The sequence below is a fragment of the Tamandua tetradactyla genome, chromosome 24, assembly GCF_023851605.1.
Source record: "Tamandua tetradactyla isolate mTamTet1 chromosome 24, mTamTet1.pri, whole genome shotgun sequence".
NCBI classification, from domain to species: Eukaryota; Metazoa; Chordata; class Mammalia; order Pilosa; family Myrmecophagidae; genus Tamandua; species Tamandua tetradactyla.
The window spans coordinates 43111911-43136437 of NC_135350.1; positions in this window are offsets into that span (position 1 = coordinate 43111911).

The window sequence follows — 24527 nt, forward strand, 5'->3', positions numbered from 1 at the left end:
TGTAGCTAATGTGTCTCTGCCACTATTTTCTGCTGTTTGTTCAGCTATAAACAAGCATGTATATTAAAATACCTTCTACATTATAATTTCAACATAGAACAATGTACACATAAAAATATTTTCATGTCACTTTAAACATGAAATGGAATCAGAGGTGGGACAAATAGGAAAAATTGTCCTGATGAATTCATGATTATCTACCAAACCCTTTATTACATCTGTCTAAAGCTTAGTTTAGTGAATGAAGAGTTCAGTGAATATTACTCTCTAGAGAAAGCACCTCCTTTAAATAAGACAAGATATATTCTTCTTATGGATTCAGTTGCCATTCTGAAAAACAAGGTCCAATTATAAGTGCCAAATTAAATCAGTCTTATAATGAGTGAGAACTGGTGTTGAAAATGAATCACTCACTTAGAATAATATCAGTCCAGAAAATTACATTAACATTTCATTATACAAGAGACAGGATAAAATTCTTTATGACTTCAGAAGATGTGATTGAAAGGCTATTTCTTCTATGACGTCTTGATAATATGATACCTGTAAAACAGGTCTCCAAAAAAGTTCCCTGTTAGGATTGTCATCTTACCTTATTCCATCTGGTCCAAGTGCTTTCATTCCTTTTAACTCATACATTTAAAATAAAAATTTGTATAATTCAGCTTATTATAATGTCTTGCTCTGGGAGAATTAATATACTTTCTTCCTACTTCCTCCTTTCATTATATTTTAATGTTAAGAAATCTTAAATTGTTTCCTGTTGTACATACATAAAAACTCTTTAATATACTGAATTAGGCACTCATTTTAAATTTCAAACTGTTGTAGAATTAATCCCATATCTATTTTACATGGTAATAGACCACATGTTTTTAATCATTGAACCTCTTTTAATCAGAGCCTAGGCTCCCTGAATAATTATATATTGTAGCTACATGGGAAGAATATATAGTATTTCCAACTTATTGATTGTCTAGGATTCTTGTTTGGCTTAATTACTAAAAAAATACTGTCATGAAATGTAACTTCTCTGGGCACTTTCACACTGTAAACTTATCTGATAAGATTTTATCCTACATGGGTTTTTCTTTTTATTTAATAATGAAAAAGAGAAAGCATTTAGTGGAAATGAAACTATTTTAAAGCTGTCTTAAATAGAATTGACCTAAACAGTTTCTGCTTAATAACTAATTAGTGCGTGCCAAGGAAGCACTGTGATAATTCAATTAAGCTACCATCTCTGAAATCATATACATAAACTTATGAGTCTAATCCAAGATTGGGTGGGGAAGCAATTTGATATTATTTAGTAATGTTGAAGATAAGCATTGCCTATAGCTTCACAAATGAATTTCCAGATTTGTACCCAGAGCAGCAGTCTACACAGAGATATGTAGTTGGAAAACAAAAGAGTATTTCAGCAATCATTTCAAAGAATAGTTGATATTCTTTCTGATATTATTCCAAAACTCAACATGTATTAATTTCTTAAAGGTTAGTTGCAATATGGAGTTTGAAATCATGCTCATAAACATTTGGTCTCTGTTGCATTAAAGTGCATTGATCTATATTGCACCGAGAGGGTTCTTTTAGCCATCTGTGGCTTTGGAGCATCATGCTTTGGTCATTTGGAAAGTACAGGTTCATTGAATAATGCAAATCTTTCAAATGCCAACACATTTCATATACAATGTCAAAAAATTGCAGTCATTTTATAATCACAGATCTTATCAGAAAAGTTTTTAAATACAGGAAGCTCTTGTGTTCATGATGGAAGATACAAATTTCCTAAAATTCTAAATTTCACTTGAAACCTTGAATTTTAGTTTAGGCAAAATAAATAAATAAATGAATTAAATCTGTTTTCCTCAGATTTATTAACTTCATTTGTTAAAAAATCCATGCCTGCCAATATCCAATTTTGAATTACTCTGCCATTCTTTCAAGTAAAAATGATGTTCCATGAAAGGAGCACCTAGTTCAATTCTCCACTCAAACATTCACACAAGTGCTTTTCCTTGAATTAACCATCATACTTCATGTGCAGAAGTACTTTATGCTTCCTTCCCATTTTGCTACTCAGAATATTAAAACTACCCAAGAGTTGAGATTGAATAAAATGAATTTTACAGTTTTTCAAGGCATTTTCAAGAAAAAACTGGTTTAAAAAAAATCTGCAGAGGGGATGATAGGAAGATGGTGGAATAGAAAGCTCTAGGAACCAGTCCCTCTACCAGAACAGCTATTGAACAGACAGGAACTGGATATATCAACTATTTTGAAATTCCTCAGTCTAGAAAAACACTGCATCCAAGGAAAAGTGGGAAGAGACTGGTAAATAACCAGTAAATACTGATGAATTTCTCTCTATAGAAGGTCTACCATTATCCATCCCCCAACCTCATGGCAGACAGCAATAAGGTAAAAACCCCAGGTCCTGGTACAGCTTGCTGGTGCTAGGATGGAATATAAAGATCCAATTTCCCAAGATCCAAGGGTGCGCAGTCCAATTACTGATCACTGCTTTTGATTAGCCACTTCAAATTGCTGGGGCCAGGCCCTGCAGGAAACCATTGTTCCAATCCACCTCAGGCAAAATGGAAAGCAACTGAAGAGCTACATTTATGGGGAAAGTGCCAAATTAAAAAAAAAAAGCAGCTTCAAAGGGCTGTGGAAGCTCCTGGCACTCTTGCTGGCATCTTCCTCACCAACTCTTCCCTAGGGCAGTATCAAGTTGGCTGACACTCTCTCTGTTCATCCCTGGCCTTCTGGCTAGGAAAGACTGATGTAAAAAATTCCTCTCTGTCTTTTTCATCATCCCCCACCCTGTCACTCTGGACTTTTGCTCCAGCAAAAGCAGTTTAGGAGAGCAAAAGTGATGTAAGAAACAATTGAGTCAGAAGGCCTGGGGCAAAGTCTTACCTGCTTTAAGTCCCTGTTGGAGCACCTAGGAGAAGGAGAAAGTCTGTTTTTTAAGGAGCAGAGGGGGTATTCAAATTCCTGTGAACAAGGGAACTCCCAAGGCTACCAACAAGCATAAGCCAAGGACAAGACATAGGCTCAGAAAAGAAAGAGAGGACCCTGAACTTTATATACACCTTGGGATGACTTCAGGGCTGAACTCTAAAGGAGAGAACAAGCCAAATGCAAAAACAATTTGCAGAGACAGTGAAAGAGGATTTTTGCATTGGTATCTTTGGTTTTGTTAGTTCTTGGCACTGAAGAAAATCTCTATCGTATCAATAGCTGGATACAAGCTCAAGAAACAGATGGTTTCATAACTAAATCCCAGAGTTAACATCTTAACGAGTTAGCAAAAGATAGCAAGACAAACAAGGAAACAGGAAATGATGACCCATACAAAAGAAAAGGATAAAAATCCAGAAATCATTAATAAAGAAGACAAGTCTGTGGGGATACCAGACAAAGATTTTTAAAAAATGATCATGATCTTCAGTATGTTCAAGGAAAAAATGATGAAGGAAAAAAATAGAAATAGCTAAAGGATATCAGTAAAATGAGGAATGAACTAATGTGAAGATCTCAAAAAAGAAATAGAAACTTCAAAAAGGAAGCAACCAGAACTATTGGAGTTAAAGAACACAGTAACTGAAATGAAAAATTATCAGGGAGGTTTCAACAGCAGATTGGAGCTGATAGAAGAAAGAATCAGTGAACTTGAAGAAAAAGAATCAAAATGAGCCAGGCTGAGGAGCAGAGAAAAAAAAAGAATTAAGAAAAGCAGAAATAGCCTAAGACAACTGTGGAACACCATTAAGGATATCAATATATACATTATGGAAGTCCCAGAGGGAGAAGAAGGAGAGAAGAAAGAAAGATTATTCAAAGAAAGAATGAGAGAAACTTCACAAACTTGGAAAAAATATGAATATGCACATACAAAAGCCCAAAGAAAAGAAACAAGATGAAAAGATAGCAAGCTAAATATGCTCAGACATACGGTAGTCAAACTGTCAAATGCAAAGGACAAGGAGAGAATTCCAAAAGCTACAAGAAGAAAAATCATCATGTTATGCATAAGGGAGTTCTAGTTAGTGTTAATATCTCATTGGAAACCATGAAGGCAAGAAAGCAGTGGGTTGATGTATTTAAAGTACTTAGAAAAAACAATTGCCAATCAAGAATTTTATATCTGGCAAGATTTTCTTTCAAAAAATGGGGGAGAGATCCAGGCATTCCCAGATAAACAAAAACTGAGGGAGTTAATAACCATGAGATCTGAGCTACAAGAAATAATAAAGGGTGTTCTTCAGATGGAGATGAAATGACACTAAACAGTGGCTCAAAGTGATATAAAGAAATAAAGACCTCTGTAAAAAGTAATGCATCTCCTCTGACCAGATGGAATGAAACTAGAAACCAGCAACAGATGAAGAAATGGAAAACTCACAAATGAGGAAGTTAAATGAAGTACTCATAAACAACCAATGGATCAAAGATAAAGACACAAAGGGAATTAGGAAATATCTGGAGGTGAATGAAAATGAAAACACAACACACTAAAACTTATGGGAGGCGGGAAAGGCAGTGCTGAGAGGGAAATCTATAGTTCTAAATGCTCACATTAAAAAAGAAAAACCTTACAGCTGTTGAATCCAGAAAAAAAAAGAGCAAACTAAGCCAAATGTGAGCAGAAGGAAGGAAATGATAAAGACTATACTGGAGATAAGGGAATTAGGAAAAAAAAACAAAAACAATAGAGAGAATCAACAAACCAACAGTTGGCTGTTTGAAAAGATCAATAAAATTGACCAACCTTCAGCTAGAATGAGAATTTACATCCAAAAGCCTGGCAACCAGAGACAAAATAGATTGAACCTTATTAAATTAAAAAATTTGTGCATCAAAAGGCTTTATCATGTTTATCATGATCGTGAATGACAACATACACAGTGTGAGAAACTATTTGGAAACCACACACCTGATAAGGGTTTAAAATACAGAATATATAAACAAATTCTACAACTCAACAACAAAAAGACAAATACATAATTTTAAAAAAATGGGCAAAGTTCTTGAATAGACATTTCTTCAAAGATGATATATGTATGATAAAAAAGCACATGAAAAATACTCAACATCATTAGTCATTTGGAAAATGCAAATCAAAATCACAATGAGATACAATTTCACACTCACTAGAATTTCTACTATTGCAAAAACAGAAAATTACAAGTGCTGGAGAGGTTGTGAAGAAATAAAAACACTCATTCATATCAAGAATTCTGTATTTTGTACATGATTTCCCTGAAAACCTATAACTTCTTAAATAAAAAATAATTAAAAAATCTGCAAGTGTATGCTGGTGAAAAATAAAAGGACAACTAGTATAACTTGTGGCCACTACATTGAATAAGCTGTCAGCAGTTTTACTCACCATTGCTTTTACACCATGTGTGATGGTCAAGTTCATGTTTCAACTTGGCCAGATGGTGGTGCCCAGTGGTCTGGTCACACAAGCACTGGCCTGTCTATTGCTGTGAGGATATTTCATGGACTTAAATCATGACCATGATGGCTGCATTTGCAATCAGCTAAGGGGAGTGCTTTCTGCAATGAGTGATGCTTAATCTAATCACTTGAAGGCTTATAAGAAGGACTCAGAAGAGACAATCACTCTTTGTGCTTTAGCCAGCCTCTCCTGAGAGTTCATTGAAGCTGCCAGGTCATGGCCAGCCCTACAGATTTCGGACTATTACTTACCTGTATTAGTTAGGGTTCTCTAGAGAAACAGAGTCAACAGGGAACACTCACAAATATAAAATTTATAAAAGTGTCTCACATGACTGTGGGAACAGAGTGTCCCAAATCTGCAGGGCAGGCTGTGAAACCGATGATTCTGATGAAGGGTCTGGATTAACTCCTCAGGAGAGCCTTGCTGGTCGAAGCAGAAAGAGATCCTGTCTCTTCTGAGTCCTCCTTAAAAAGCTTCCAGTGATTAGACTGAGCATCTCTCGTTGCAGACGACACTCCCCTTGGCTGATTACAAATGGAATAAGCTGTGGATGCAGCTGATGTGATCATGATCTAATGCTATGAAAAGTCCTCATTGCAAAACAGGCCAGCACTTGCCCAACCAGACAAACAGGTACCACCACTTGGCCAAGCTGACACATGAAGCTGACCATGACAGTCCACCCCTTGTCAACTTGGCACTATATATATTACCTTAAACCATACCTAACTTTTTTTTTTATTAATTAAAAAAAATTAACTAACACAACATTAGAAATCAATCCATTCTACATATGCAATCAGTAATTCTTAATATCATCACATAGGTGTATGGTCATCATTTCTCAGTACATATGCATCGATTTAGAGAAAGAAATAGCACGACAACAGAAAAAGAAATAAAGTGATAACACAGAGAAAACACAAATAAAAATAAAAAGTACAAAAATATATAAGAGAAAGAAAAAAAAACAAAAAGAAACTATAGATCAGATGCAGCTTCATTCAGCGTTCCAACATAATTACATTACAGTTAGGCAGTATTGTGCTGACCTTTTTTTTTTTTTTTAGACATCATACCATTCTACATATGCAATCAGTAATTCTTAACATCATCACATAGATGCATGATCATCGTTTCTTAGTACATTTGCATCGGTTTAGAAGAACTAGCAGTATAACAGAAAAATATAGAATGTTAATATAGAGAAAAAAATAAAAGTAATAATAATAAGAACAAAACAAACAAAACAAAACAAAACAAGAACCTATCGCTCGGATGCAGCTTCGTTCAGTATTTTAACATGATTACTTTACAATTAGGTATTATTGTGCTGTCCATTTTTGAGTTTTTGTATCTAGTCCTATTGCACAGTCTGTATTCCATCAGCTCCAATTACCCATTATCTTACCCTGTTTCTAACTCCTGCTGAACTCTGTTACCAATGACATATTCCAAGTTTATTTTCGAGTGTCGATTCACATCATTGGGACCATACAGTATTTGTCTTTTAGTTTTTGGCTAGACTCACTCAGCATAATGTTCTCTAGGTCCATCCATGTTATTACATGCTTCATAAGTTTATCCTGCCTTAAAGCTGCATAATATTCCATCGTATGTATATACCACAGTTTGTTTAGCCACTCTTCTGTTGATGGACATTTTGGCTGTTTCCATCTCTTTGCAATTGTAAATAATGCTGCTATAAACATTGGTGTGCAAATGTCCGTTTGAGTTTTTGCCCTTAATTCCTTTGAGTAGATACCCAGCAGTGGTATTGCTGGGTCGTATGGCAATTCTATATTCAGCTTTTTGAGGAAACGCCAAACTGCTTTCCACAGTGGTTACACCATTTGGCATTCCCACCAACAGTGGATAAGTGTGCCTCTTTCACCGCATCCTCTCCAGCACTTGTCATTTTCTGTTTTGTTGATAATGGCCATTCTGGTGGGTGTGAGATGATATCTCATTGTGGTTTTGATTTGCATTTCTCTAATGGCCAGGGACATTGAGCATCTCTTCATGTGTCTTTTGGCCATTTGTATTTCCTCCTCTGAGAGGTGTCTATTCAAGTCTTTTTCCCATTTTGTAATTGGGTTGGCTATCTTTTTGTTGTTGAGTTGAACAATCTCTTTATAAATTCTGGATACTAGACCTTTATCTGATATGTCGTTTCCAAATATTGATTCCCATTGTGTAGGCTGTCTTTCTACTTTCTTGGTGAAGTTCTTTGATGCACAAAAGTGTTTAATTTTGAGGAGTTCCCATTTATTTATTTCCTTCTTCAGTGCTCTTGCTTTAGGTGTAAGGTCCATAAAACTGCCTCCAATTGTAAGATTCATAAGATATCTCCCTACATTTTCCTCTAACTGTTCTATGGTCTTAGACCTAATGTTTAGATCTTTGATCCATTTTGAGTTAACTTTTGTGTAGGGTGTGAGATATGGGTCTTCTTTCATTCTTTTGCATATGGATATCCAGTTCTCTAGGCACCATTTATTGAAGAGACTGTTCTGTCCCAGGTGAGTTGGCTTGACTGCCTTATCAAAGATCAAATGTCCATAGATGAGAGGGTCTATACCGGAGCACTCTATTCTATTCCATTGGTCGATATATCTATCTTTATGCCAATACCATGCTGTTTTGACCACTGTGGCTTCATAATATGCCTTAAAGTCAGGCAGTGCAAGACCTCCAGCTTCGTTTTTTTTCCTCAAGATGTTTTTAGCAATTCGGGGCACCCTGCCCTTCCAGATAAATTTGCTTATTGGTTTTTCTATTTCTGAAAAATACGTTGTTGGGATTTTGATTGGTATTGCATTGAATCTGTAAATCAATTTAGGTAGGATTGACATCTTAACTATATTTAGTCTTCCAATCCATGAACACGGTATGCCCTTCCATCTGTTTAGGTCTTCTGTGATTTCTTTTAGCAGTTTTTTGTAGTTTTCTTTATATAGGTTTTTTGTCTCTTTAGTTAAATTTATTCCTAGGTATTTTATTCTTTTAGTTGCAATTGTAAATGGGATTCGTTTCTTGATTTCCCCCTCCGCTTGTTCATTGCTAATGTATAGAAATGCTACAGATTTTTGAATGTTGATCTTGTAACCTGCTACTTTGCTGTACTCATTTATTAGCTCTAGTAGTTTTGTTGTGGATTTTTCCGGGTTTTCGACGTATATTATCATATCATCTGCAAACAGTGATAGTTTTACTTCTTCCTTTCCAATTTTGATGCCTTGTATTTCTTTTTCTTGTCTAATTGCTCTGGCTAGAACCTCCAACACAATGTTGAATAATAGTGGTGATAGTGAACATCCTTGTCTTGTTCCTGATCTCAGGGGGAACGTTTTCAATTTTTCCCCATTAAGGATGATATTAGCTGTGGGTTTTTCATATATTCCCTCTATCATTTTAAGGAAGTTCCCTTGTATTCCTATCCTTTGAAGTGTTTTCAACAGGAAAGGATGTTGAATCTTGTCAAATGCCTTCTCTGCATCAATTGAGATGATCATGTGATTTTTCTGCTTTGATTTGTTGATATGGTGTATTACATTAATTGATTTTCTTATGTTGAGCCATCCTTGCATACCTGGGATGAATCCTACTTGGTCATGATGAATAATTCTTTTAATGTGTTGTTGGATACGATTTGCTACAATTTTATTGAGGATTTTTGCATCTATATTCATTAGAGAGATCGGCCTGTAGTTTTCTTTTCTTGTAATATCTTTGCCTGGTTTTGGTATGAGGGTAATATTGGCGTCAGAGAATGAATTAGGTAGTTTTCCCTCCACTTCGATTTTTTTGAAGAGTTTGAGGAGAGTTGGTACTAATTCTTTCTGGAATGTTTGATAGAATTCACATGTGAAGCCGTCTGGTCCTGGACTTTTCTTTTTAGGAAGCTTTTGAATGACTGCTTCAATTTCTTTACTTGTGATTGGTTTGTTGAGGTCATCTATGTCTTCTTGAGTCAAAATTGGTTGTTCATGTCTTTCCAGGAACCCGTCCATTTCCTCTAAATTGTTGTATTTATTAGCGTAAAGTTGTTCATAGTATCCTGTTATTACCTCCTTTATTTCTGTGAGGTCAGTAGTTATGTCTCCTCTTCCATTTCTGATCTTATTTATTTGCATGCTCTCTCTTCTTCTTTTTGTCAATCTTGCTAAGGGCCCATCAATCTTATTGATTTTCTCATAGAACCAACTTCTGGCCTTATTGATTTTCTCTATTGTTTTCATGTTTTCAATTTCATTTATTTGTGCTCTAATCTTTGTTATTTCTTTCCTTTTGCTTGCTTTGGGGCTAGCTTGCTGTTCTTTCTCCAGTTCTTCCAAATGGATAGTTAATTCCTGAATTTTTGCCTTTTCTTCTTTTCTGATATAGGCATTTAGAGCAATAAATTTCCCTCTTAGCACTGCCTTTGCTGCGTCCCATAAGTTTTGATATGTTGTGTTTTCATTTTCATTCGCCTCGAGGTATTTGTTAATTTCTCTAGCAATTTCTTCTTTGACCCAGTCGTTGTTTAGGAGTGTGTTGTTGAGCCTCCACGTATTTGTGAATTTTCTGGCACTCTGCCTATTATTGATTTCCAACATCATTCCTTTATGGTCCGAGAAAGTGTTGTGTAAGATTTCAATCTTTTTAAATTTGTTAAGACTTGCTTTGTGACCCAGCATATGGTCTATCTTTGAGAATGATCCATGAGCACTTGAGAAAAAGGTGTATCCTGCTGTTGTGGGATGTAATGTCCTATAAATGTCTATTAAGTCTAGTTCATTTATAGTAATAATTCAGATTCTCTATTTCTTTGTTGATCCTCTGTCTAGATGTTCTGTCCATTGATGAGAGTGGTGAGTTGAAGTCTCCAACTATTATGGTATATGAGTCTATTTCCCTTTTCAGTGTTTGCAGTATATTCCTCATGTATTTTGGGGCATTCTGATTCGGTGCATAAATATTTATGATTGTTATGTCTTCTTGTTTAATTGTACCTTTTATTAGTATATAGTGTCCTTCTTTGTCTCTTTTAACTGTTTTACATTTGAAGTCTAATTTGTTGGATATTAGTATAGCCACTCCTGCTCTTTTCTGGTTGTTATTTGCATGAAATATCTTTTCCCAACCTTTCACTTTCAACCTATGTTTATCTTTGGGTCTAAGATGTGTTTCCTGTAGACAGCATATAGAAGGATCCTGTTTTTTAATCCATTCTGCCAATCTATGTCTTTTGATTGGGGAATTCAGTCCATTGACATTTAGTGTTATTACTGTTTGGATAATATTTTCCTCTGCCATTTTGCCTTTTGTATTATATATATCATATCTGATTTTCCTTCTTTCTACACTCTTTTCCATATCTCTCTCTTCTGTCTTTTTGTATCTGACTCTAGTGCTCCCTTTAGTATTTCTTGCAGAGCTAGTCTCTTGGTCACAAATTCTTTCAGTGACTTTTTGTCTGAGAATGTTTTAATTTCTCCCTCATTTTTGAAGGATAATTTTGCTGGATATAGGAGTCTTGGTTGGCAGTTTTTCTCTTTTAGTATTTTAAATATATCATCCCACTGTCTTCTAGCTTCCATGGTTTCTGCTGAGAAATCTACACATAGTCTTATTGGGTTTCCCTTGTATGTAATGGATTGTTTTTCTCTTGCTGCTTTCAAGATCTTCTCTTTCTCTTTGACCTCTGACATTCTAACTAGTAAGTGTCTTGGAGAACGCCTATTTGGGTCTAATCTCTTTGGGGTGCGCTGCACTTCTTGGATCTGTAATTTTAGGTCTTTCATAAGAGTTAGGAAATTTTCAGTGATAATTTCTTCCATTAGTTTTTCTCCTCCTTTTCCCTTCTCTTCTCCTTCTGGGACACCCACAACACGTATATTTGTTCGGTTCATATTGTCCTTGAGTTCCCTGATACCCTGTTCAAATTTTTCCATTCTTTTCCCTATAGTTTCTGTTTCTTTTTGGAATTCAGATGTTCCATCCTCCAAATCACTAATTCTATCTTCTGTCTCTTTAAATCTATCATTGTAGCTATCCATTATTTTTTCTATGTTTGCTACTTTATCCTTCACTTCCATAAGTTCTGCGATTTGTTTTTTCAGTTTTTCTATTTCTTCTTTATGTTCAGCCCATGTCCTCTTCATGTCCTCCCTCAATTTATCGATTTCATTTTTGAAGAGGTTTTCCATTTCTGTTCGTATATTCAGCATTAGTTGTCTCAGCTCTTGTGTCTCATTTGAGCTATTGGTTTGTTCCTTTGACTGAGCCATATTCTCAATCTTTTGAGCGTGGACAGTTATCTTCTGCTGCTGGCATCTGGGCATTTATTCAGATTTCTCTTGGTGTTGGACCCAGCAAGGTTGTAAGATTTTTCTGTGAAATCTCTGGGATCTGTTTTTCTTATCTTGCCCAGTACGTGGCGCACGTGGCACACGTTTGTCTCAAGTGTTTGGAATGGGTCTCCCCCAGTCACCGATCTCCGTGGCCTGGGGATTTCAGATCCAATTCTCTCCATTGGTTCAGGGGCCGCGCGTTGTGGGGGCGTCAGCTGCCGCGGCTTGAGGGGACCCTGTGGCTGGTTGCGGGCCGCAGCGGGCCTGGGGGATTCCCCACCGGACCAGGAAGCCTCCCGTGGGGGGGGGCTACCGCGGCTTGGATAGCCCTCCTATCCGAGACTCGTATCCGCGGACTCGAAGCAGAGACTCGAAGCCGCCCGCAAAAGAGGGGTGCCGCCTGCCTCGGCTTGGGAAACTTGCTTCTCCAATACTCTCAGCCGGCCCGGAAAGGAGGGAGGGAGTAGCTCGGACCACCGCAGCTGCCGCTGATCGGGAAATCACGTGCCGCTCGGGGGTCTCACCGCAGCTGAGTCTCGCAGTCAGTCTAGCCAGCCCAGACTTTGGATATCCCTCTGATCTGAGATTCGTAGCCACGGACTCAAAGCCGAGACTCGAAGCCGCCCGCAAAAGAAGGGCGCTGCCTGCCTCGGCTTGGGAAACTTGCTTCTCCGATACTCTCAGCCGGCCCGGGAAGGAGGGAGGGATTAGCTCGGAACGCCGCAGCTGCGGCTGCTCGGCAAATCACGCTCTGCTCGGGGGTCTCGCCGCAGCCAAGAGTCGCAGTCAGACTTGCCAGCCCAGACTTTGGATAGCCCTCTGATCCGAGACTCGTAGCTGCGGACTCGAAGCCGAGACTCGAAGCCGCCCGCAAAAGTGTGGCGCCGGCCGCCTTGGCTGGGAAGCTTGTCTCTCCGCGTCCCTCAGCCAGCCCGGGAAGGAGGGAGGGATTAGCTCGGACCGCCGCAGCTGCGGCTGCTCGGGAAATCGCCCGCCGCTCGGGGATCTCACTCACCGTAGCCGAGTTTCACAGTCAGACTAAACAGCCCAGACTGGGTTATGCTGTGTGTCCATTCCCTGCTGTAGCCCCGGGAGCTGTTCTGTACTGTTTCTGTTCACCTATTAGTTGATTTGGAGTCAGAGGAACTAAGACGCATGTACCTTACTAAGACGCCATCTTGGATCCCCTCCATACCTAACTTTTAAATAAAAAACATTAAAACACGCATTTTTCCTTTCACCTAACAATATTCAACTGTCCTGCATATAACTGGAAACACAGTAACTCTCTCCAGAATAGGGTGCAAGTCCTTGTGTAATATTCATTCTTAAACTTGATATCTTACAACTTAAATAGTAGAACAGGGACAAAACAGCATCACAGTCCTTGCATCTGTAACTGATCATGTGGTCATAGTTCATATTTATCACTACCCATTTCATGTTCTCTTTACCCTCAGCAAGCACCTCGGCTGGCGGTGGTTCTTTGTCTGGTGGGGTGACCCAAGCCTTCATTCCTGAAGTTTCAGACCCATTGGTAGTTCTGCCTGGATTGGGTTGTTGCAGTTTTCCATTGATTTTAATCACAGGACACGGTAGTACTAAAAGATGCCCTAGGGAATCTCCAATAGTCCAAGAAAACTCTTCTTTACTTCCACTGTTTAGTTGCAGTCCTATTTCCCCTTGATAATCAGGGTCAATCACCCAGACGATAAAGCAATTCCCTTCTTGGTTTGTTGATCCAGGGGCATGAGTAGCCAAAGTGACCAGGTGGCAGTCTTAGATTCCAGTTCAATGGAATCATTGTTGTTTCTCCTGGTGGAAGCACTCCCCCTTTTGGAACTAAAACCTGTACACCAGCAGAGCTCAGGGTCACAGGGACAAGAAGCAAAATTTTCCTAGTGGATCACTAAGGGTAATAGTGAGTGGTGCCACTCCCATTTCCACCCATTGGTTCCTGGACCCACGGATCCTGGCTATGGGAGAAATAGTACCATACTGTGGACGCTGATTCAGAGCATATACAGCATCCTGGAGAACATTACCCCAGCCTTTCAAGGTATTGTGACCTCGTTGGCACCATAATTGAGTTTTCAAAAGGCTATTCCAGTGTTCTATCAATCCAGCTTCTTCCGGATGATGGGGAACATGGTAAGACCAGAGAATTCCATGAGCATTTACCCATTCCCGCACTTCATTTGCTGCCAAGTATGTTCCTTGATCAGAAGCAATGCTATGTGGAATACCATGACAATGGATAAGGCATTCTTTGAGCCCACAGATGGCAGTTTTGGCAGAAGCATTGAGTACAGGGAAAGCAAACCCATATCCAGAGTATGTATCTATTCCAGTTAAAACAAATTGCTGCCCCTTCCATGAAGGAAGTGGTCCAATGTAATCAACCTGCAACCAAGTAGCTGACTGGTCACCTCCGTGAATGATGCTATATTGGGGGCTGAATGTAGGTCTCTGCTGCTGGCAGATTAGGCACTCAGCAGTGGCTGTAGCCAAGTCAGTCTTGGTGAGTGGAAATCCATGTTGCTGAGCCCATGCATAACCTCCATCCCTACCAGCATAACCACTTTGTTCATGAGCCCGTTGGGCAATGACAGGAGTTGCTGGGGAAAGAGGCTGACTGGTATCCACAGAACGGGTCATCTTATCCACTTGATTATTAAAACCTTCCTCTTCTGAAGTCACCCTCTGTTGTGCATTCACATGGGACACAAATATCTTCATGTTTTTAGCCCATTCAGAAAGGTCTATCCACATACTTCTTCCCAAGTCCTCTTTGTCACCAATTTTCCAATTATGGTCTTTCCAAGTCCCTGACCATCCAGCCAAACCATTAGCAACAGTCCATGAGTCAGTATACTAACACCTCTGGCCAGTTTTTCTTCCAAGCAAAATGAAACCAGGTGCACTGCTTGAAGTTCTGCCCACTGGAAGGATTTCCCCTCACCACTGTCCTTCAAGGACACCCCTGAAAGGGGTTGTAGTGCTGCAGCTGCCATTTTCGGGTGGTACCTGCGTATCATGCTGAACCATCTATAAACCAGGCCCGAGTTTTCTCTTCCTCAGTCAATTCACTGTCAGGAATTCCCCAAGAGGGCATAGCTCTGGTCTGGGAAAGAGAAGGTAATGTGACAGGAGTGGAGACATCTCCATGGGCATTTGGGCCTCTTCGTCTGTAACTTACTTGTGCCTTCAGGACCTGCTCCGGCCCTATCTCATATATACCATTTCCATTTTATAGTAGAGTGCTGCTGCACATGCCCAATTTTATGACTTGGTGGGTCAGACATAACCTAGCTCATGATAGGCAACTCAAGTCTCATAGTAACTTGATGGCCCATGGTTAAGCGTTCAGTCTCTATTAAGGCCCAGTAGCAGGCCAAAAGCTGTTTCTCAAAAGGAGAGTAGTTATCTGCAGCAGATGGTAAGGCTTTGCTCCAAAATCCTAAGGGTCTGCGTTATGATTCTCCTGTAGGGGCTTGCCAAAGACTCCAGACAGATCTCTATTTGGCACGGACACTTCCAGCACCATTAGATCTGCTGGATTATACGGCCCAAGTGGCAGAGCAGCTTGTACAGCAGCCCAGACCTATCGCAGAGCCTCCTCTTGTTCAGGTCCCCACTCAAAATTAGCCACTTTTCCAGTCACTTGATACATGGGCTAGAGCAGCACACCCAAATGAAGAATATGTTGTCACCAAAATCCAAAGAGACCAACTAGGCATTGTGCCTCTTTTTTGGACGTAGGAGGGGCCAGATGCAGCACCTTCTCCTTCACCTTAGAAAGGATATCTTGACATGCCCCACACCACTGGACACCTAGAAATTTCACTGAGGTGGAAGCCCCCCTGTATTTTTGTTGGATTTATCTCCCATCCTCTGACACACAAATGCCTTACCAGTAGATCTAGAGTAGTTGAAACTTCTTGCTTACTAGGTCCAATCAACATGATATCATCCATATAATGGACCAGTGTGATGTCTTATGGGAGGGAGAAACGATTAAGGTCTCTGCGAACAAGATTATGACATAGGGCTGGAGAGTTGATATACCCCTGAGGTAGGACAGTGAAAGTACATTGCTGACCTTGCCAGCTGAAAGCAAACTGTTTCTGGTGGTCCTTACTAATAGCTATTGAGAAAAAAGCATTTGCAAGATCAATAGCTGCATACCAGGTACCAGGGGATGTATTGATTTGCTCAAGCAATGACACCACATCTGGAACAGCAGCTGCAATTGGAGTGAGCTTACAATAATCCACTGTCATCCTCCAAGACCCGTCTGTTTTCCACACAGGCCAAATAGGAAAGTTGAATGGGGATATGGTGGGAATCACCACCCCTGCATCCTTCAAGTCCTTAAGAGTGGCAGTAATCTCCGCAATCCCTCCAGGAATTCAGTATTGCTTCTGATTTACTATTTTGCTAAGTAGGGGCAGTTCTAGTGGCTTCCGCTTGGCCTTTCCCACCATAATAGCCCTTGTTGCACGAGTTAGAGAACCAACGTGGGGATTCTTCTAGTTGCTCAGTATATCTATACCAATTACACATTCTGGAACTGGGGAAATAACTACAGTATGTGTCCGGGGGCCCACTGGACCCACTGTGAGATGGACCTGAGCTAAAACTCCATTGATCACCTGGCCTCCATAAGCCCCCACTCTGACTGGTGGATCAGAGTGATGTTTTGGGTCCAATGGAATTAATGTCACTTCTGAACCAATGTCTAATAATCCCCCAAATATCTGATCATTTCCTTTTCCCCAATGCCCAGTTACCCTGGTAAAAGGCTGCTGGTCTCCTTGGGAAAGACTTGGAGGAAGATTAACAGTATAAATTTGTGGCAGTGTAACAGGGTTCTCCCCCAAAGGGACCTGGCTTCCCCTTCATTCAATGGGCTCTGGGTCTGTAAACTGTCTCAAGTCTGGAAATTGATTAAGGGACCATGACTCTGTGTTTTTTTAATTCAGGTTAGATTTCTGTTCATTTGGCCTAGAACTCTTTTGTTTATACAACTCAAACAAGAATTTAGTAGACTGCCCTTCTATTGTATTTCTAGGTACCTCATGATTTACTAGCCAATGCCACAAATCTCTGTGAGTCATATTTATTTGACGCCTGCTTTCAGTTTGCTCTCTATTATAATAGCCTTGTCTACCCTGTTTTTGGCAATTAAGTGCTGCCATCTGGCTTCTGCCAACTCGGAATCCCATCATCCCCATTGTGTTTAAGGATTCCAGCTCAGTGACATCAGTTCCTACAGTAATATCTGACCTACAGAGAAGTGCAACTACAGAGCTTTTCAGGAATGATGATGCTAGTCTCACAAAATTTATTTCTCACTGTTCTGATAAAAGGTGCATCCTCCAGACATTCCTGGGGTGTAAGAGCAGACTTTACATGATAAATCCACTCTAACATCCCAATCTCTCTAAGTTCTGGATCCCCTCAGCTAAAGTTGAAATACCAGGCATTTCAACCTTAGGTAATGTTGGCCATGTTTTGATTCATGTTTCAACCAACCATCCAAACAAACTGTTAGTACCTTTTCTAACCCCTCAAGCTATAACATTGGATGAAGAATCTCTGTTTAGTGGGCCCATATCAATAAATTCAGCCTCGTCCAGCCTTATATTCCTCCCACCATTATCTCACATCCTTAAAATCCATTGCCACACATATTCCCCTGATTTCTGTCTATATAAATTGGAAAACACATACAGTTCTTTTGGAGTATAACATACCTCCTCATGTGTGATACTTTGTACCTCACCTTTGGGTCCTGTTGGGACCCAGTCATAGGTCTGGAAGAAATGAGGGATGGTGGGGGTGGGTCATGGAAAGAATTAGAAATATCTTCCAAGCCATTTGCTTCAGAACTTTCATTTGCAGTTTCATGTGGTGAAACAGGATTAATCACTCTAGGGCGAATCCCTTCAGTAGGAGATTGGGTGGCCACCTCCTCAAGGCAGGATGGAGGTGGGGCAGTTATGTTCTTGGGGAAAATTATTACAGGGTTGTCTAGAGAATACTCAGCATGACCTAGGGTTTCAACCTCATCCCTGACATCATTATCAATCCATATGTCACCATCCCATTTTTCAGAGTCCCACTCCTTTCCAATCAATGCCCTCACTTTAATGGCAGACACCATGCAACATTGAGATTTCAGTTTATGTTGTAAAGTTGCTACTCTAACAATAAGATTCTGAGTTTGATTTTCAGAGACCTCAAGTCTACGACTACAGGAAATAAGATTTTCCTTCAGCATACTCATAGAAACGTCTACATCTGTCAGATGGTGCTTAAGCTTCTGGTTTGAAGCCTTAAGCCCATCCCTTTCACTTCTTAATGTAGCCAGTTTATCTAAAAGCAACCAACCAACATCTGTATACTTCTTATTTCCACAAAACTCTGTAAAGATGTCAAAAACATCCCCCAGAGCCTGGCTTCATACAAGCGAAGCATTAGGTGAATTGAATGGTAATATTTTGACTATCTGTTTTGCCAACTCACTCCATGGATTGGCAATGTCATTCTGATAATGGGAATCAGAGTCCTTAGTGCCTTTGAGTCCAGTCAGAGTAGAAAACCATTAATAAAAACCCATTTTTAAGATTCTGTTCCTTAAGAACCACTTTTGGTACCAAGATGTATTAGTTAGGGTTCTCTAGAGAAACAGAATCAACAGGAAACACTCGCAAATACAAAATTTATAAAAGTGTCTCATGTGACCATGGGAATGCAGATTCCAAAATCCACAGGGCAGGCTGTGAAGTCAACGATTCCGATGAAGGGTCAGGACGAACTCCTCAGGAGAGCCTTGCTGGCCGAAGCAGGAAGAGATCTTGTCTTTACAAACAAATTAGATCAGTAATTTCAAGTTTAAATGTCAGTAGTAATACTACTGGCAACAATATTTTACCGCTAGGCAGTCTGAAAGTGACTTCAAGTCAGAAATGTATTCTGAAAAGAGAATTTGTTTGCTTAGTGTTGTTAATAGTAATTTCTATAACTTTTCCTCATTCCTCTCATAGATACTTATTGAGCATCACTCTTTGCAGAAGACACTCCCCTTGGCTGATTATAAATGGAATCAGCTGTGGATGCAGCTGATGTGATCATGCTCTAATGCTATGAAATGTCCTCATTGCAACAGACAGATCAGCACTTGCCTAACCAGACAAACAGGTACCACCACTGGCCAAGCTGACACGTGAAGCTGACCATGACAATACCCGTGGTTGCATGAGACACTTTTATAAATGCTATATTTACGGATATCTCCTGCTGATTCTTTTTCTCTGTGTCCCCTAGCTAGTGTACCATTAGAGCAACTACCAAGAACTGTGAAAGTGGCACATATGTCTTTATTTTATTATGAAAACAGTTTTGTCCTCTTGAATTCTTGGGGAACACTTAGAAGTCCATGGACCACATTTTGAGAACTGCTGGCCTAGAGAAACTCTTGTACATGTGAAAAAGGAGACGTACAATGCTGGTAATTGCATCATTATGTAATAGGTAGAAAAAAGGGAAAAACACTTTAATAATCATCAGCAGTTAAATGAATGAAATGAAATATACAAGGAGAGATAGAGGTAGAGAACCAGAAGGTGGTACTATTTAACAACTTGATAATCTGGATGAGATAATTTGAGAGTTCTTTTGTACAATTCTTGCAACTTTTCTGTAGGTCTGAACCATTGTGAAATAAAAAAGAGACATAAATTAAAAGCAAAACAAGCAAATCCAAGGATATGCATTAAAAAACAACACACAGAATGAAGGCATGTTACTGTGACATATCTGTATCATTTGCATGATTCTCTGTATTAGTGAATAAGAAAATAAATGTCTAGAGCAGCAGAGATGCAATTTATAAAATTGAACTTTAGAGGGCAAACTCTAAGAAATGGCCGTCTCAGAGATAAAGAAGGTGTTGTGGTGTCCAGCCTTGTAAGAACTGTTAGGGATGCTGGTGTGAATCAACATGTGGCATACAATAATAATAATAATGGTAAAAAGAAAATAAAGGATAGCATGTAAGAATTTAGAAAACCCAAGTGAACTCAAGGTTTCAGGAATAGAGTATTTAAATGAGGTTGGGAACCATTTTTCTGCATGTGACTGTATGAGCATATTGTTTACTTGCTACTATAATTTGTATCTTTCTGTATATTTAAATTTACTGTTTAAAGAAATGTATATAGTATGTTCCAAAGTATGGTTTCAGTTATTCTCAACTTGAAACCTTTTTGATGCATTTATTAAATCCTATGTTAAAATAATTCTCCAAATATTGCTAAAATCAGACCTACGTGAACTCAACCAACATTTCTATTCAAGACCCTAGTCCTTAGAGTGTGAAGACCAGTGTCCATTACAGAATGCAGTTTGAACATGGTCAATTTTCTTCAAGTGCATTTACTAGCTATATTGATGATGTCATGTTCTAGTTTGCTAGCTGCAAGAATGCAATATACCAGGAACGAAATGGCTTTTTAAAAGGGGAATTTAATAAGTTGCTAGTTTATAGTTCTAAGGCCAAGAAAATGTCTTAATTAATACAAGCCTATAGAAATGTCCAATCAAAGGCATCCAGAGAATGATATCTTGGTTCAAGAAGGTCAATGAAGTTCAGGGTTTCTCTCTCAAGTGAGAAGGCACATGGCAAACATAGTCAGGGCTCCTCTCTCAGCTGATAGGGCACATGGCGAATTCGGTGTCATCCGGTAGCTTTCTCTCCTGGCTTTCTGTTTCATGAATCTCCCTGGGAGGCATTTTCCTTCTTCATCTCCAAAGGTCACTGGCTGGTGGATTCTCTGCTTCATGGTGCTGCAGCATTCTTTGCTCTCTCCGAATCTCCTGCATTCTCCAAAATATTTCCTCTTTTATAGGATTCCAGTGAACTAATCAAGACCTGCCTAAATGGGTGGAGACATGGCTTCACCTAATCCGTTTTAACAACCGCTCTTAATCACTGAAGATCACATCAAGATCACATCAAGATGTAACTCCCTAAGTCACATTTCCAGGGAGATGATCTAATTACAGCTTCAAACATACAGTACTGAATAGAAATTAGAAGAATGGTTGCTTTTACAAAATAGGACTAGGATTAAAACATGGCTTTTCTTGGGTACATGAATCCTTTCTCAAACCAGCACAGGCTGCGTGCCCACAACCCCTTGTGATGGAAGCTGCCCCTCCCTCAGTCCCCAATACACAGAATGGCAGTAAGAGATGGTGGGTTGTACCATGTGATTTCTCCCACACCAATCAGGGGTAGGGACCTGACCCTTCAAACTATAGCTTGACAATTTGCAGTCCATCTATAGAATGCCCAGGTAATCTGGAGCAATCAGATATTTAAATCTCTAGCTTTTTTTGCCTCTATTTTCATTCATTTCAACTGAACTGGGAATGTGCTAAGAGTTGAGCCAAATGGTGAATTAAAAGTTGCCTTCAGTAAGGTTAAACCCATAGTGGCTTATATGTACATCAAAGTTATAAGGGAATGGGATCTATCAGAAAACAGAGAAATCAGGCTATAATAGATAGAAGAATGGATCAGATGTGAAGAAAGAAACAGATATCATTAAACAGACAGAAAACATGTGACCCTTAAAAATGGTGTCTAGAAAATACTTTGTTTCCAGAGATATTCACATTCCTGATTATTTCTAAGCCTCTTCCAGTTACAATATTCTTAGTGAGTGGGTTTCTGTCCATCTTACCAAATGAGTGTAACTGTGTACCACTGACACCAAATAGACTGCTGGGTTAAACTTTGGTTTTAAAATTTATGTATTATAAAAAGCATATTATTTACATTCATACATTATTTAAATAGTTTATTTGCCTATGTCATTTTTAATGACTTAAAATAGCAAAAACCTAGAGAAAACAACTTGAAATAGGAACAGAGAGTGAAGTGATTATTAGGGAGATGTGGACCTTCCTACTTTAAAAAGAGACACTAAAAAGGAAGTGGCTGTTTATCTAGTTTCTGGGAAAATAACTAAATCCTGGGTTTTGTTTGTTCAGCTGAACGATACAGCAGATCTTGCTACTACAATGGAAACAAGGATTGTCTTCTTAGTAGATTAGTAGTTGTTTTGCTCCAGATGTAATCGTGAGCTTCTTAGGGACTTTAGACTGGAAGGAATTTCCCTGTCTTTACAAACAAATTAGATCAGTAATTTCAAGTTTAAATGTCAGTAGTAATACTACTGGCAACAATATTTTACCGCTAGGCAGTCTGAAAGTGACTTCAAGTCAGAAATGTATTCTGAAAAGAGAATTTGTTTGCTTAGTGTTATTAATAGTAATTCCTATAATTTTTCCTCATTCCTCTCATAGATACTTATACAACAGAACAGCAAACACTTTTGTGCCCAGCACATTATATGAATAAACTGATTCAATCCTCCAGTAATGCTATGAGGTAGATACTATTGTTTCTCCCATTGTTCAGATGAGACAAAGATTAAGTAACTTGCCTAAAGTCACAGTGATAGTCAGGGGTGGAGAAGGAATATGAATCCAGGAAGTAAGTCTCCAGAATCTCTGCTCACAACCACTGCACTGGGTATTATTTACAGTTTTGTTTGATCCACATATTTATTCAAAATGTAGACAGTTCATTTTCTTATATTTTTCTATGTTCATGTGTTTTAGATATTGTTACCAGAGAATTGCATTGGTTATTCTGTAAAATCATATGCAGGTAGCTACTTAATGAATTTTATCTTAATGATACAAAGTTAAGAATCAGGAAAAAATGTAAAAAATCATTTTTTATTTAATGACTCTTTTGTATGTATCATGAAAGACCAAAATTTACCTAAGAGAAATATTATAAGATTTATAATTGTAAACTAGTGACGCTATTGGAAACGTCACTCATTTGAGAGATGAAAATCTTTTCCTCTCATCTGGAACTCTTCTCTGTTACTTGTCTCACATTTCTCATCTCTTCACAGTTTCCCACCCTACAAAACACCAATAATAACATACTTAACTATTTATCTATACCAATGATGTATTGTAAAGCCTAATGTTCAATAGCCTTTCTCTTTCTTACATAGATAGCATCTGTGCAAAAATATTCATCAAGAGTTATTAACAATGATATCTTGGCACATTTAACAGTAATTGACAAAATAATAATGGCTATGATTTACTGAGTGCTCAGTACATCCCAGTCACTCTGCTAAGTGCTCTGACTACCTGATTTCATTGAATCCTTGCCATGCCTTTGTGACACAGGCATAAATCTCCACATTTTAGAGATAAGGAAGTTGATGCTTCTTAGTTTCAAAATTCCCAGTTCCATGCTCTTAATCATGCAGAGTATGCTGCTTATCTTTAGAATATTGTACTTTGGTCCAGGATTGAATTACTCTACAGCTGGAAACTTGAGAAATTTTACCTAGAATACAATCCTTCAGAACTTTTACATTTTGGATTGAGACATATTGTGATATTAGTCATTACCAGAATTGAAGAAGAAAAAGAAGGAAGGAAAGAAGAGAGAGAAGAGGAGAGGGAGAAAGAAAGATAGAATAGCATGGACTATAGACAGCATTACAAACATACACACATACATATTTATGCATACCTTTAGTATGCACTAGGTCATGCTATAAAACGCATTTCTCATTATGGATCATGGTAAAAGATGTTGCTAGGGCAACCTAGGTTGTTCAGAGAACTGCTCATAAGCACTAATTTCCTCTTCCCTGAATCACTAATAAGGAACATGATCAGTCTATCCATAGATATTAGCAGACTTTACTTATTAGATACACATGCATATTTTCTTTTTCTCTGTCTCACATTTTGTTATCAAATAAAAATCTTGGAAAAGGACAGATGCGTTATACTTAAAAAAATTCATTGATGAAAACTTCATATGTACCAAAAGGAAAAAATTAGAACTCAATAATTTTTGGCAAAAGGATTCGTGGCTTAAAAATGATTTGTTAGTTTCTCTTTTAATAAACTTTTAGAGGGTAGTTTTTATATACAATAATTTACACCTCGTATAAATGTGCAGTTCCATAAAGTTTGACAAATATATATACCAGTATATTTACCATCACAAGGTATTGAACATTTCTATCATCCCCCAAAGTTCTCTGGAGCCCCTTTGCAATTAATCTATCCAATCCCAGCCCCTGGACTCTAGCAACAAATGATCTATTTTTCTATCATAAGAGGATATTATTGCCTATTATAAAATTTCATATAAATGGAATCATATATTGTTCACTTGAGTGAAAACATTGTCAAGTTTATGTTTCAACTTGGCCAAGTTTTGGTGTCCGCTTGTTTAGTCAAGCAAGCACTGCATTTACTGTTACTGTGAGGACATTTTGTGAACTTCAATTATCAATAAATTGATTGCGTTTATGACTGATTACATCTACAATTAACTGAGGAGATTGCCATCAACAGTGAGAGAAGTCTTGTCCAGTCAGTAGTAAGCTTTAAAAGGAGAAGTGATGTTTACAGCAGTCAGCAGAGGGAATTTCCATCTCTACTTCAGCTAGCAAGCTTCTCCTGGGAATTCACTGATGACCTTCATTGGCTTTCCACACATGCAGCCTGCCCAACAGAATTTGGACTTGTGCATTCCCACAATCATGTTAGACAATTTTAATAAAAATCTTATAATACTTATAGATATT